General features: G+C 62.8%; 2 non-coding genes across 2 annotated transcripts; both read left to right on the top strand.

Moving 5' to 3' along the window:
* Window positions 1–7804: 7804 nt before the first annotated feature.
* On the top strand, window positions 7805–7923 carry LOC131865610 (5S ribosomal RNA). The gene has a single exon (XR_009364329.1). It is a non-coding gene; the product is annotated as a 5S ribosomal RNA (ribosomal RNA).
* Window positions 7924–15727: 7804 nt separating this feature from the next.
* On the top strand, window positions 15728–15846 carry LOC131865609 (5S ribosomal RNA). The gene has a single exon (XR_009364328.1). It is a non-coding gene; the product is annotated as a 5S ribosomal RNA (ribosomal RNA).

Genomic DNA, 15846 nt, shown 5'->3' with positions numbered 1-15846 from the left:
TTTTTAGTTTTTCGCCGGGCGTCGCAATGCTATTTGAATAAACCTTTTGCCCGTTTGCGTTCTCGTCGGGGCCGGGCCGGGCCGGGGTGCGCTGCCCGCACTACCGCGCGCGCGGGGGCGACACCGAGCGCGCACCCGAGGCGCCCCGAGCACACAGGCCACGGTGCAACCCGGGCGTTGTGCGCGCACCCCGGTGCGCCCGAGGTGCTGCGCGCGCACCCAGGTGAAATCGGTGTGCACCTCGGCCAGTGCGCGCTCGGTCGAGTCGCGCACGTTGGCCAAGGTGCACGGTGATGTTTCTTACTCTAAGGTTCCGCACCAGACGCCCGGGACAGGTGAGCGAAGCTGGGCGGGGCCGGGTGCGCGGCCGGGGCAGGTGCACGCAGCTGGAGAGAGCTTTGGAGCACACTTCGGAGCGCACCAATGATGCGCTCCATTCAAAAGTTTCCTGAAAAGGCAAAAAAAGTTGAGATTATAGAATTTCCCACTTGAGAGATTGTAAAAAAAAAAAATTTAAAATGAAGGAAACGCGGGTGCCAAGGTGTGCGCAGCCCAGCCCACCCTGGCGAAGGTGCACGCAAGGTGCGCACCCGAGGCAAACCGGACAATTAACCCAACTTTCGACTTCGCGCGCACCTTGGAGCGCACTTCGGAGCGCTCCTTGGTGCGCACCAATCTTGGGCACCTCGGAGTGCACCATGGCGCCCACCAAGGTGCGCACCCGGGGCAAACCGAGCTCCGACTTCGTGCGCACCTTGGAGCGCACGAAAGGTGCGCACCATGGCGCCCACCAAGGTGCGCAGCCCAGCCAAGGCGTGCGCATCAAGGTGCGCACCCTGGCGAAGGTGCGCACCCGGGGCAAACCGAGCTCCGACTTCGTGCGCACCTTGGAGCGCACAAAAGGTGCGCAACCCAGCCAAGGTGTGCGCACCCCGGTCAAACCGAGCTCCGAATCGTGCGCACCAGAGGTGCACGCCATCGTGCGCACCTTGGAGCACACTTCGGAGCCCTCCTTGGTGCGCGCCGATGTTGCGCACCTCGGAGCGCACCCGGGGAAAACAATGCAATTAACCCGACTTTCGACTTCGTGGGCACCTCGGAGCGCTCTCGGGTTCGCACCTCGGAGCACACCGAGGTGCGCACCTTTGATGCGCTGCCTTCACCAATTTCCAGAAAAGGCAAGAAAACATTGAGAAGGTGTGCGCACCGAGGTGCCCACCCTGGCGAAGGTGCACGCGAGGTGCGCACCCGGGGCAAACCGGGCTCCGACTTCGTGCACGCCGCACCTTGGAGCACACTTCGGAGCGCTCCTTGGTGCGCACCAGGGCGCGCAACCCAGCCGAGGTGCCCACCCCGGCGAAGGTGCACGCGAGGTGCGCACCCGGGGCAAACCGGGCTCCGACTTCGTGCACGCCATGGTGCCCACCGCGGCGAAGGTGCACGCGAGGTGCGCACCCGGGGCAAACCGGGCTCCGACTTCGTGCACGCCGCACCTTGGAGCACACTTCGGAGCGCTCCTTGGTGCGCACCATGGTGCCCACCAGGGCGCGCAACCCCGCCGAAGGTGCACGCGAGGTGCGCACCCGGGGCAAACCGGGCTCCGACTTCGTGCACGCCGCACCTTGGAGCACACTTCGGAGCGCTCCTTGGTGCGCACCATGGTGCCCACCAGGGCGCGCAACCCCGCCGAAGGTGCACGCGAGGTGCGCACCCGGGGCAAACCGGGCTCCGACTTCGTGCACGCCATGGTGCGCACCGCGGCGAAGGTGCGCACCCGGGGCAAACCGGGCTCCGACTTCGTGCACGCCGCACCTTGGAGCACACTTCGGAGCGCTCCTTGGTGCGCACCAGGGCGCGCAACCCAGCCGAGGTGCCCACCCCGGCGAAGGTGCACGCGAGGTGCGTACCCGGGGCAAACCGGGCTCCGACTTCGTGCACGCCGCACCTTGGAGCACACTTCGGAGCGCTCCTTGGTGCGCACCATGGTGCCCACCAGGCCGCGCAACCCAGCCAAGGTGTGCGCACCAAGGTGCACGCGAGGTGCGCACCCGGGGCAAACCGGGGTCCGACTTCGTGCACGCCGCACCTTGGAGCACACATCGGGGCGCTCCCGGGTTCGCACCGGCGTTGCGCACCGTGGTGGGCACCTCGGAGCACACCAAGGTGGGCAGCGAGGTGCGCACCTTTGATGCGATGCCTTCACTAATTTCCATAAAAGGCAAAAAAAAAACGAGATTTTAAAATTTCCGTTTTGAAAGATAGTGAGAAAAAGGGAATGCTGGTGCCATCTTGAGCCCGCCCTGGTGCGCAGCCCAGCCAAGGTGTGCGCACCAAGGTGCCCACCCTGGCGAAGGTGCGCGCCCGGGCAATTAACCCAACTTCCAACTTCGCGCGCGCCAGGGTGGGAGCGCACCCAACAACCGGGCCTGGGAAGAGCCAATGCGAGAAACCCCACCAAACGCTCTGACAAAAAAAGAGGGGGCGCTCCAGTAACCCCGCTTCGGAGCGCACCCTGGGCAAACCCAGCCAAGGTGCCCACCCCGGCCAAGGTGCAGGCGAGGTGCGCACCCGGGGCAAACCGGGCTCCGACAACGTGCACGCCGCACCTTGGAGCACACTTCGTAGCGCTCCCGGGTGCGCACCTCAGAGCACACCAAGGTGGGCAGCGAGGTGCGCACCTTTGATGCGCTGCCTTCACTAATTTCCAGAAAAGGCAAAAAAAAAAGGAGATTTTAAAATTTCCGTTTTGAAAGATAGTGAAAAAAACGGAACGCGCGTGCCATCTTGAGCCCGCCCTGGTGCGCAGCCCAGGTAAGGTGCCCACCCTGGCAAAGGTGCGCACCCGGGCAATTAAAGGTGCGCACCCGGGCAATTAACCCTACTTCCGACTTCGTGCGCGCCAGGGTGGCAACCGGGCCTCGGAAGAGCCAATGCGAGAAACCCCACCAAACGCTCCGACAAAAAAAGAGGCGGCGCTCCAATAACCCCGCTTCGGAGCGCAGCCGGGGCAAACCCAGCCAAGGTGCCCACCCCGACGAAGGTGCACGCGAGGTGCGCACCCGGGGCAAACCGGGCTCCGACAACGTGCACGCAGCACCTTGGAGCACACTTCGAAGCACTCCCGGGTGCCCACCGGCGTTGCGCACCGTGGTGGGCAGCGAGGTGCGCACCTTTGATGCGCTGCCTTCACTAATTTCCAGAAAAAGGCAAAAAAAAATGAGATTTTAAAATTTCCGTTTTGAAAGATAGTGAAAAAAAAGGAACGCGGGTGCCATCTTGAGCCCGCCCTGGTGCGCAGCCCAGGCAAGGCATGCGCACCAAGGTGCCCACCCGAGGTGCACACCCGGGGCAAACCGGGCTCCGACTTCGTGCAGGCCGCACCTTGGAGCACACTTCGGAGCGCTCCTTGGTGCGCACCATGGTGCCCACCAGGGCGCGCAACCCAGCCAAGGTCTGCACACTAAGGTGCCCACCCCGGCGAAGGTGCACGCGAGGTGCGCACCCGGGGCAAACCGGGCTCCGACTTCGTGCACGCCATGGTGCCCACCGCGGCGAAGGTGCACGCGAGGTGCGCACCCGGGGCAAACCGGGCTCCGACTTCGTGCACGCCGCACCTTGGAGCACACTTCGGAGCGCTCCTTGGTGCGCACCATGGTGCCCACCAGGGCGCGCAACCCAGCCAAGGTGTGCGCACCAAGGTGCACGCGAGGTGCGCACCCGGGGCAAACCGGGGTCCGACTTCGTGCACGCCGCACCTTGGAGCACACATCGGAGCGCTCCCAGGTTCGCACCAGCGTTGCGCACCTTTGATGCGCTGCCTTCACTAATTTCCAGAAAAGGCAAAAAAAAACGATATTTTAAAATTTCCGTTCTGAAAGATAGTGAAAAAAACGGAACGCGGGTGCCATCTTGAGCCCTTCCTGGTGCGCAGCCCAGGCAAGTTGTGCGCACCAAGGTGCCCACCCTGGCGGAGGTGCGCGCCCGGGGCAAACCGGGCTCCGACTTCGTGCACTGCATGGTGCCCACCAAGGCGCGCAACCCAGCCAAGGTGCCCACCGCAGCGAAGGTGCACGCGAGGTGCACACCCGGGGCAAACCGGGCTCCGACTTCGTGCACGCCGCACCTTGGAGCACACTTCAGAGCGCTCCTTGGTGCGCACCAGGGCGCGCAACCCAGCCGAGGTGCCCACCCCGGCGAAGGTGCACGCGAGGTGCGCACCCGGGGCAAACCGGGCTCCGACTTCGTGCACGCCATGGTGCCCACCGCGGCGAAGGTGCGCACCCGGGGCAAACCGGGCTCCGACTTCGTGCACGCCGCACCTTGGAGCACACTTCGGAGCGCTCCTTGGTGCGCACCATGGTGCCCACCAGGCCGCGCAACCCAGCCAAGGTGTGCGCACCAAGGTGCACGCGAGGTGCGCACCCGGGGCAAACCGGGGTCCGACTTCGTGCACGCCGCACCTTGGAGCACACATCGGGGCGCTCCCGGGTTCGCACCGGCGTTGCGCACCGTGGTGGGCACCTCGGAGCACACCAAGGTGGGCAGCGAGGTGCGCACCTTTGATGCGATGCCTTCACTAATTTCCATAAAAGGCAAAAAAAAAACGAGATTTTAAAATTTCCGTTTTGAAAGATAGTGAGAAAAAGGGAATGCTGGTGCCATCTTGAGCCCGCCCTGGTGCGCAGCCCAGCCAAGGTTTGCGCACCAAGGTGCCCACCCTGGCGAAGGTGCGCGCCCGGGCAATTAACCCAACTTCCAACTTCGCGCGCGCCAGGGTGGGAGCGCACCCAACAACCGGGCCTGGGAAGAGCCAATGCGAGAAACCCCACCAAACTCTCTGACAAAAAAAGAGGGGGCGCTCCAGTAACCCCGCTTCGGAGCGCACCCTGGGCAAACCCAGCCAAGGTGCCCACCCCGGCCAAGGTGCAGGCGAGGTGCGCACCCGGGGCAAACCGGGCTCCGACAACGTGCACGCCGCACCTTGGAGCACACTTCGTAGCGCTCCCGGGTGCGCACCTCAGAGCACACCAAGGTGGGCAGCGAGGTGCGCACCTTTGATGCGCTGCCTTCACTAATTTCCAGAAAAGGCAAAAAAAAAAGGAGATTTTAAAATTTCCGTTTTGAAAGATAGTGAAAAAAACGGAACGCGCGTGCCATCTTGAGCCCGCCCTGGTGCGCAGCCCAGGTAAGGTGCCACCCTGGCAAAGGTGCGCACCCGGGCAATTAACCCTACTTCCGACTTCGTGCGCGCCAGGGTGGCAACCGGGCCTCGGAAGAGCCAATGCGAGAAACCCCACCAAACGCTCCGACAAAAAAAGAGGCGGCGCTCCAATAACCCCGCTTCGGAGCGCAGCCGGGGCAAACCAAGCCAAGGTGCCCACCCCGACGAAGGTGCACGCGAGGTGCGCACCCGGGGCAAACCGGGCTCCGACAACGTGCACGCAGCACCTTGGAGCACACTTCGAAGCACTCCCGGGTGCCCACCGGCGTTGCGCACCGTGGTGGGCAGCGAGGTGCGCACCTTTGATGCGCTGCCTTCACTAATTTCCAGAAAAAGGCAAAAAAAAATGAGATTTTAAAATTTCCGTTTTGAAAGATAGTGAAAAAAAAGGAACGCGGGTGCCATCTTGAGCCCGCCCTGGTGCGCAGCCCAGGCAAGGCATGCGCACCAAGGTGCCCACCCGAGGTGCACACCCGGGGCAAACCGGGCTCCGACTTCGTGCAGGCCGCACCTTGGAGCACACTTCGGAGCGCTCCTTGGTGCGCACCATGGTGCCCACCAGGGCGCACCCGAGGCAAACCGGGCTCCGACTTCGTGCACGCCGCACCTTGGAGCACACATCGGAGCGCTCCCAGGTTCGCACCAGCGTTGCGCACCTTTGATGCGCTGCCTTCACTAATTTCCAGAAAAGGCAAAAAAAAACGATATTTTAAAATTTCCGTTCTGAAAGATAGTGAAAAAAACGGAACGCGGGTGCCATCTTGAGCCCTTCCTGATGCGCAGCCCAGGCAAGTTGTGCGCACCAAGGTGCCCACCCTGGCGGAGGTGCGCGCCCGGGGCAAACCGGGCTCCGACTTCGTGCACTGCATGGTGCCCACCAAGGCGCGCAACCCAGCCAAGGTGCCCACCGCAGCGAAGGTGCACGCGAGGTGCGCACCCGAGGTGCACACCCGGGGCAAACCGGGCTCCGACTTCGTGCACGCCGCACCTTGGAGCACACTTCAGAGCGCTCCTTGGTACGCACCAGGGCGCGCAACCCAGCCAAGGTGCTCACCCCGGCGAAGGTGCACGCGAGGTGCGCACCCGGGGCAAACCGGGCTCGGACTTCGTGCACGCCGCACCTTGGAGCACACATCGGAGCGCTCCCGGGTTCGCACCAGCATTGCGCACCTTTGATGCGCTGCCTTCACTAATTTCCAGAAAAGGCAAAAAAAAGAAAAAAATGAGATTTTAAAATTTCCGTTTTGAAAGATAGTGAAAAAAACGGAACGCGGGTGCCATCTTGAGCCCGCCCTGGTGTGCAGCCCAGGCAAGTTGTGCGCACCAAGGCACCCACCCTGGCCAAGGTGGGTCACGGGGTGGGTCCTAGGGTGGGTAACGGGGTGGGTACTAAGGTGCGTGCCAAGGTGGGTCATAGGGTGGGTGCCAAGGTGGGCACCAGGGTGGGTGTGCACCAACCCTAGCCAGGGTAGGTCACGGGGTGGTTGTCGGGGTGGGCGTCAAGGAGCCAAGGTGGGTGGCAAGTAGCCAAGTTGCGTGCCAAGGTGGGTGTCGGGGTGGGTGCCAAGGATCCAAGGTGGGTGCCAAGGAACCAAGGTGGGTGTCTGGGTGGGTGCCGAGGTGGGAGCCAGGGTGGGTCCCAAGGTGAGTGCAAAGGTGGGTGCCAGGGTCAAGGTGAGTGCCAATGTGGGTTCCAAGGTGCCAGGGTCAGGGTGAGTGCCAATGTGGGTTCAAAGGTGCTAAGTTGGGTGCGAGGTTGGGTGCGAGGGTGGGTGGGTGCCAAGGTGTGCTAGGTGGAAGCCCGGGTGGGTCGGCATCCCATGGGTGTCGAGTTGGGTGCCTGATGGGTGCTTCTTGTCAAGTTTTAGTCGTCGGGACTCATTTCGAGCCTTAGAGGTCGTTTCTTGTCCGGTTGCCCTGTCTTCGACCTGGGAACCCAATTTTGGTCCTCGGGTCCCATTTTTTTTTGTCTCGCATCCCACTTTTGGCCTGTGGCCTTTTCGGGGTCGATTCTCGTTTTGGGCATCAGAGCATGTTTCTTCTCCTAAAACCCAATATTTGTTTATTAAGTCTCGGAACACATTTTTGTTCTCGTGGACCCATCATGGGTCTTGGAACGCATTTGTGGTCCTTGGGTCCCATTTTGCATCCCGAAACTTGTGTTTTGGTGCTTGATCCCTATTTTGGGTGCCCACCTTGCACCAAGTGCGCACCCGGGGCAAACCGAGCGCCTTGGTGCACCGGGGCAAGATCGAGCGTGCACCCGAGGCGCCCCGAACATGCACCAAGGTGCACTCGGCCCACATGTGAGCGCAGGTCGTTGCGCCCGAGGTGGTGTGTGGGCACCGCGTTGCAGACGGGACACTGCACGCACACGACGCCCCCTCCAGGTGCACGCACGTAGGCCGGGCCGGGTGCACACCCGACGCCCTAGCAAGGTGCGCGCACCCGGGCAGGGCTCACACTTGGCGAACGGGGCGCACTTCGCGAGGGAGGGTGTGCACCTCGACGGGGGTGGGTGGCCGGGGTGGATTCGCACGTGGGTCGCGGTTTGCTAAGTACACACTGCGACAAGCTCATAACGGGTGCGATCATACCAGCGTTAGTGCACCGGATCCCATCAGAACTCCGCAGTTAAGCGCGCTTGGGCCGGAGTAGTACTGGGATGGGTGACCTCCCGGGAAGTCCCGGTGTTGCACCCTTTTTTAGTTTTTCGCCGGGCGTCGCAATGCTATTTGAATAAACCTTTTGCCCGTTTGCGTTCTCGTCGGGGCCGGGCCGGGCCGGGGTGCGCTGCCCGCACTACCGCGCGCGCGGGGGCGACACCGAGCGCGCACCCGAGGCGCCCCGAGCACACAGGCCACGGTGCAACCCGGGCGTTGTGCGCGCACCCCGGTGCGCCCGAGGTGCTGCGCGCGCACCCAGGTGAAATCGGTGTGCACCTCGGCCAGTGCGCGCTCGGTCGAGTCGCGCACGTTGGCCAAGGTGCACGGTGATGTTTCTTACTCTAAGGTTCCGCACCAGACGCCCGGGACAGGTGAGCGAAGCTGGGCGGGGCCGGGTGCGCGGCCGGGGCAGGTGCACGCAGCTGGAGAGAGCTTTGGAGCACACTTCGGAGCGCACCAATGATGCGCTCCATTCAAAAGTTTCCTGAAAAGGCAAAAAAAGTTGAGATTATAGAATTTCCCACTTGAGAGATTGTAAAAAAAAAAAATTTAAAATGAAGGAAACGCGGGTGCCAAGGTGTGCGCAGCCCAGCCAAGGTGTGCGCACCAAGGCGCCCACCCTGGCGAAGGTGCACGCAAGGTGCGCACCCGAGGCAAACCGGACAATTAACCCAACTTTCGACTTCGCGCGCACCTTGGAGCGCACTTCGGAGCGCTCCTTGGTGCGCACCAATCTTGGGCACCTCGGAGTGCACCATGGCGCCCACCAAGGTGCGCACCCGGGGCAAACCGAGCTCCGACTTCGTGCGCACCTTGGAGCGCACGAAAGGTGCGCACCATGGCGCCCACCAAGGTGCGCAGCCCAGCCAAGGCGTGCGCATCAAGGTGCGCACCCTGGCGAAGGTGCGCACCCGGGGCAAACCGAGCTCCGACTTCGTGCGCACCTTGGAGCGCACAAAAGGTGCGCAACCCAGCCAAGGTGTGCGCACCCCGGTCAAACCGAGCTCCGAATCGTGCGCACCAGAGGTGCACGCCATCGTGCGCACCTTGGAGCACACTTCGGAGCCCTCCTTGGTGCGCGCCGATGTTGCGCACCTCGGAGCGCACCCGGGGAAAACAATGCAATTAACCCGACTTTCGACTTCGTGGGCACCTCGGAGCGCTCTCGGGTTCGCACCTCGGAGCACACCGAGGTGCGCACCTTTGATGCGCTGCCTTCACCAATTTCCAGAAAAGGCAAGAAAACATTGAGAAGGTGTGCGCACCGAGGTGCCCACCCTGGCGAAGGTGCACGCGAGGTGCGCACCCGGGGCAAACCGGGCTCCGACTTCGTGCACGCCGCACCTTGGAGCACACTTCGGAGCGCTCCTTGGTGCGCACCAGGGCGCGCAACCCAGCCGAGGTGCCCACCCCGGCGAAGGTGCACGCGAGGTGCGCACCCGGGGCAAACCGGGCTCCGACTTCGTGCACGCCATGGTGCCCACCGCGGCGAAGGTGCACGCGAGGTGCGCACCCGGGGCAAACCGGGCTCCGACTTCGTGCACGCCGCACCTTGGAGCACACTTCGGAGCGCTCCTTGGTGCGCACCATGGTGCCCACCAGGGCGCGCAACCCCGCCGAAGGTGCACGCGAGGTGCGCACCCGGGGCAAACCGGGCTCCGACTTCGTGCACGCCGCACCTTGGAGCACACTTCGGAGCGCTCCTTGGTGCGCACCATGGTGCCCACCAGGGCGCGCAACCCCGCCGAAGGTGCACGCGAGGTGCGCACCCGGGGCAAACCGGGCTCCGACTTCGTGCACGCCATGGTGCGCACCGCGGCGAAGGTGCGCACCCGGGGCAAACCGGGCTCCGACTTCGTGCACGCCGCACCTTGGAGCACACTTCGGAGCGCTCCTTGGTGCGCACCAGGGCGCGCAACCCAGCCGAGGTGCCCACCCCGGCGAAGGTGCACGCGAGGTGCGTACCCGGGGCAAACCGGGCTCCGACTTCGTGCACGCCGCACCTTGGAGCACACTTCGGAGCGCTCCTTGGTGCGCACCATGGTGCCCACCAGGCCGCGCAACCCAGCCAAGGTGTGCGCACCAAGGTGCACGCGAGGTGCGCACCCGGGGCAAACCGGGGTCCGACTTCGTGCACGCCGCACCTTGGAGCACACATCGGGGCGCTCCCGGGTTCGCACCGGCGTTGCGCACCGTGGTGGGCACCTCGGAGCACACCAAGGTGGGCAGCGAGGTGCGCACCTTTGATGCGATGCCTTCACTAATTTCCATAAAAGGCAAAAAAAAAACGAGATTTTAAAATTTCCGTTTTGAAAGATAGTGAGAAAAAGGGAATGCTGGTGCCATCTTGAGCCCGCCCTGGTGCGCAGCCCAGCCAAGGTGTGCGCACCAAGGTGCCCACCCTGGCGAAGGTGCGCGCCCGGGCAATTAACCCAACTTCCAACTTCGCGCGCGCCAGGGTGGGAGCGCACCCAACAACCGGGCCTGGGAAGAGCCAATGCGAGAAACCCCACCAAACGCTCTGACAAAAAAAGAGGGGGCGCTCCAGTAACCCCGCTTCGGAGCGCACCCTGGGCAAACCCAGCCAAGGTGCCCACCCCGGCCAAGGTGCAGGCGAGGTGCGCACCCGGGGCAAACCGGGCTCCGACAACGTGCACGCCGCACCTTGGAGCACACTTCGTAGCGCTCCCGGGTGCGCACCTCAGAGCACACCAAGGTGGGCAGCGAGGTGCGCACCTTTGATGCGCTGCCTTCACTAATTTCCAGAAAAGGCAAAAAAAAAAGGAGATTTTAAAATTTCCGTTTTGAAAGATAGTGAAAAAAACGGAACGCGCGTGCCATCTTGAGCCCGCCCTGGTGCGCAGCCCAGGTAAGGTGCCCACCCTGGCAAAGGTGCGCACCCGGGCAATTAACCCTACTTCCGACTTCGTGCGCGCCAGGGTGGCAACCGGGCCTCGGAAGAGCCAATGCGAGAAACCCCACCAAACGCTCCGACAAAAAAAGAGGCGGCGCTCCAATAACCCCGCTTCGGAGCGCAGCCGGGGCAAACCCAGCCAAGGTGCCCACCCCGACGAAGGTGCACGCGAGGTGCGCACCCGGGGCAAACCGGGCTCCGACAACGTGCACGCAGCACCTTGGAGCACACTTCGAAGCACTCCCGGGTGCCCACCGGCGTTGCGCACCGTGGTGGGCAGCGAGGTGCGCACCTTTGATGCGCTGCCTTCACTAATTTCCAGAAAAAGGCAAAAAAAAATGAGATTTTAAAATTTCCGTTTTGAAAGATAGTGAAAAAAAAGGAACGCGGGTGCCATCTTGAGCCCGCCCTGGTGCGCAGCCCAGGCAAGGCATGCGCACCAAGGTGCCCACCCGAGGTGCACACCCGGGGCAAACCGGGCTCCGACTTCGTGCAGGCCGCACCTTGGAGCACACTTCGGAGCGCTCCTTGGTGCGCACCATGGTGCCCACCAGGGCGCGCAACCCAGCCAAGGTCTGCACACTAAGGTGCCCACCCCGGCGAAGGTGCACGCGAGGTGCGCACCCGGGGCAAACCGGGCTCCGACTTCGTGCACGCCATGGTGCCCACCGCGGCGAAGGTGCACGCGAGGTGCGCACCCGGGGCAAACCGGGCTCCGACTTCGTGCACGCCGCACCTTGGAGCACACTTCGGAGCGCTCCTTGGTGCGCACCATGGTGCCCACCAGGGCGCGCAACCCAGCCAAGGTGTGCGCACCAAGGTGCACGCGAGGTGCGCACCCGGGGCAAACCGGGGTCCGACTTCGTGCACGCCGCACCTTGGAGCACACATCGGAGCGCTCCCAGGTTCGCACCAGCGTTGCGCACCTTTGATGCGCTGCCTTCACTAATTTCCAGAAAAGGCAAAAAAAAACGATATTTTAAAATTTCCGTTCTGAAAGATAGTGAAAAAAACGGAACGCGGGTGCCATCTTGAGCCCTTCCTGGTGCGCAGCCCAGGCAAGTTGTGTGCACCAAGGTGCCCACCCTGGCGGAGGTGCGCGCCCGGGGCAAACCGGGCTCCGACTTCGTGCACTGCATGGTGCCCACCAAGGCGCGCAACCCAGCCAAGGTGCCCACCGCAGCGAAGGTGCACGCGAGGTGCACACCCGGGGCAAACCGGGCTCCGACTTCGTGCACGCCGCACCTTGGAGCACACTTCAGAGCGCTCCTTGGTGCGCACCAGGGCGCGCAACCCAGCCGAGGTGCCCACCCCGGCGAAGGTGCACGCGAGGTGCGCACCCGGGGCAAACCGGGCTCCGACTTCGTGCACGCCATGGTGCCCACCGCGGCGAAGGTGCGCACCCGGGGCAAACCGGGCTCCGACTTCGTGCACGCCGCACCTTGGAGCACACTTCGGAGCGCTCCTTGGTGCGCACCATGGTGCCCACCAGGCCGCGCAACCCAGCCAAGGTGTGCGCACCAAGGTGCACGCGAGGTGCGCACCCGGGGCAAACCGGGGTCCGACTTCGTGCACGCCGCACCTTGGAGCACACATCGGGGCGCTCCCGGGTTCGCACCGGCGTTGCGCACCGTGGTGGGCACCTCGGAGCACACCAAGGTGGGCAGCGAGGTGCGCACCTTTGATGCGATGCCTTCACTAATTTCCATAAAAGGCAAAAAAAAAACGAGATTTTAAAATTTCCGTTTTGAAAGATAGTGAGAAAAAGGGAATGCTGGTGCCATCTTGAGCCCGCCCTGGTGCGCAGCCCAGCCAAGGTTTGCGCACCAAGGTGCCCACCCTGGCGAAGGTGCGCGCCCGGGCAATTAACCCAACTTCCAACTTCGCGCGCGCCAGGGTGGGAGCGCACCCAACAACCGGGCCTGGGAAGAGCCAATGCGAGAAACCCCACCAAACTCTCTGACAAAAAAAGAGGGGGCGCTCCAGTAACCCCGCTTCGGAGCGCACCCTGGGCAAACCCAGCCAAGGTGCCCACCCCGGCCAAGGTGCAGGCGAGGTGCGCACCCGGGGCAAACCGGGCTCCGACAACGTGCACGCCGCACCTTGGAGCACACTTCGTAGCGCTCCCGGGTGCGCACCTCAGAGCACACCAAGGTGGGCAGCGAGGTGCGCACCTTTGATGCGCTGCCTTCACTAATTTCCAGAAAAGGCAAAAAAAAAAGGAGATTTTAAAATTTCCGTTTTGAAAGATAGTGAAAAAAACGGAACGCGCGTGCCATCTTGAGCCCGCCCTGGTGCGCAGCCCAGGTAAGGTGCCACCCTGGCAAAGGTGCGCACCCGGGCAATTAACCCTACTTCCGACTTCGTGCGCGCCAGGGTGGCAACCGGGCCTCGGAAGAGCCAATGCGAGAAACCCCACCAAACGCTCCGACAAAAAAAGAGGCGGCGCTCCAATAACCCCGCTTCGGAGCGCAGCCGGGGCAAACCAAGCCAAGGTGCCCACCCCGACGAAGGTGCACGCGAGGTGCGCACCCGGGGCAAACCGGGCTCCGACAACGTGCACGCAGCACCTTGGAGCACACTTCGAAGCACTCCCGGGTGCCCACCGGCGTTGCGCACCGTGGTGGGCAGCGAGGTGCGCACCTTTGATGCGCTGCCTTCACTAATTTCCAGAAAAAGGCAAAAAAAAATGAGATTTTAAAATTTCCGTTTTGAAAGATAGTGAAAAAAAAGGAACGCGGGTGCCATCTTGAGCCCGCCCTGGTGCGCAGCCCAGGCAAGGCATGCGCACCAAGGTGCCCACCCGAGGTGCACACCCGGGGCAAACCGGGCTCCGACTTCGTGCAGGCCGCACCTTGGAGCACACTTCGGAGCGCTCCTTGGTGCGCACCATGGTGCCCACCAGGGCGCACCCGAGGCAAACCGGGCTCCGACTTCGTGCACGCCGCACCTTGGAGCACACATCGGAGCGCTCCCAGGTTCGCACCAGCGTTGCGCACCTTTGATGCGCTGCCTTCACTAATTTCCAGAAAAGGCAAAAAAAAACGATATTTTAAAATTTCCGTTCTGAAAGATAGTGAAAAAAACGGAACGCGGGTGCCATCTTGAGCCCTTCCTGATGCGCAGCCCAGGCAAGTTGTGCGCACCAAGGTGCCCACCCTGGCGGAGGTGCGCGCCCGGGGCAAACCGGGCTCCGACTTCGTGCACTGCATGGTGCCCACCAAGGCGCGCAACCCAGCCAAGGTGCCCACCGCAGCGAAGGTGCACGCGAGGTGCGCACCCGAGGTGCACACCCGGGGCAAACCGGGCTCCGACTTCGTGCACGCCGCACCTTGGAGCACACTTCAGAGCGCTCCTTGGTACGCACCAGGGCGCGCAACCCAGCCAAGGTGCTCACCCCGGCGAAGGTGCACGCGAGGTGCGCACCCGGGGCAAACCGGGCTCGGACTTCGTGCACGCCGCACCTTGGAGCACACATCGGAGCGCTCCCGGGTTCGCACCAGCATTGCGCACCTTTGATGCGCTGCCTTCACTAATTTCCAGAAAAGGCAAAAAAAAGAAAAAAATGAGATTTTAAAATTTCCGTTTTGAAAGATAGTGAAAAAAACGGAACGCGGGTGCCATCTTGAGCCCGCCCTGGTGTGCAGCCCAGGCAAGTTGTGCGCACCAAGGCACCCACCCTGGCCAAGGTGGGTCACGGGGTGGGTCCTAGGGTGGGTAACGGGGTGGGTACTAAGGTGCGTGCCAAGGTGGGTCATAGGGTGGGTGCCAAGGTGGGCACCAGGGTGGGTGTGCACCAACCCTAGCCAGGGTAGGTCACGGGGTGGTTGTCGGGGTGGGCGTCAAGGAGCCAAGGTGGGTGGCAAGTAGCCAAGTTGCGTGCCAAGGTGGGTGTCGGGGTGGGTGCCAAGGATCCAAGGTGGGTGCCAAGGAACCAAGGTGGGTGTCTGGGTGGGTGCCGAGGTGGGAGCCAGGGTGGGTCCCAAGGTGAGTGCAAAGGTGGGTGCCAGGGTCAAGGTGAGTGCCAATGTGGGTTCCAAGGTGCCAGGGTCAGGGTGAGTGCCAATGTGGGTTCAAAGGTGCTAAGTTGGGTGCGAGGTTGGGTGCGAGGGTGGGTGGGTGCCAAGGTGTGCTAGGTGGAAGCCCGGGTGGGTCGGCATCCCATGGGTGTCGAGTTGGGTGCCTGATGGGTGCTTCTTGTCAAGTTTTAGTCGTCGGGACTCATTTCGAGCCTTAGAGGTCGTTTCTTGTCCGGTTGCCCTGTCTTCGACCTGGGAACCCAATTTTGGTCCTCGGGTCCCATTTTTTTTTGTCTCGCATCCCACTTTTGGCCTGTGGCCTTTTCGGGGTCGATTCTCGTTTTGGGCATCAGAGCATGTTTCTTCTCCTAAAACCCAATATTTGTTTATTAAGTCTCGGAACACATTTTTGTTCTCGTGGACCCATCATGGGTCTTGGAACGCATTTGTGGTCCTTGGGTCCCATTTTGCATCCCGAAACTTGTGTTTTGGTGCTTGATCCCTATTTTGGGTGCCCACCTTGCACCAAGTGCGCACCCGGGGCAAACCGAGCGCCTTGGTGCACCGGGGCAAGATCGAGCGTGCACCCGAGGCGCCCCGAACATGCACCAAGGTGCACTCGGCCCACATGTGAGCGCAGGTCGTTGCGCCCGAGGTGGTGTGTGGGCACCGCGTTGCAGACGGGACACTGCACGCACACGACGCCCCCTCCAGGTGCACGCACGTAGGCCGGGCCGGGTGCACACCCGACGCCCTAGCAAGGTGCGCGCACCCGGGCAGGGCTCACACTTGGCGAACGGGGCGCACTTCGCGAGGGAGGGTGTGCACCTCGACGGGGGTGGGTGGCCGGGGTGGATTCGCACGTGGGTCGCGGTTTGCTAAGTACACACTGCGACAAGCTCATAACGGGTGCGATCATACCAGCGTTAGTGCACCGGATCCCATCAGAACTCCGCAGTTAAGCGCGCTTGGGCCGGAGTAGTACTGGGATGGGTGACCTCCCGGGAAGTCCCGGTGTTGCACCCT

The sequence above is a fragment of the Cryptomeria japonica genome, unplaced genomic scaffold (genome assembly GCF_030272615.1).
Source record: "Cryptomeria japonica unplaced genomic scaffold, Sugi_1.0 HiC_scaffold_115, whole genome shotgun sequence".
Taxonomy (NCBI): Eukaryota; Viridiplantae; Streptophyta; class Pinopsida; order Cupressales; family Cupressaceae; genus Cryptomeria; species Cryptomeria japonica.
The sequence above is the reverse complement of the archived record's forward strand: the minus strand, read 5'-3'. Positions and strand labels throughout refer to the sequence as shown.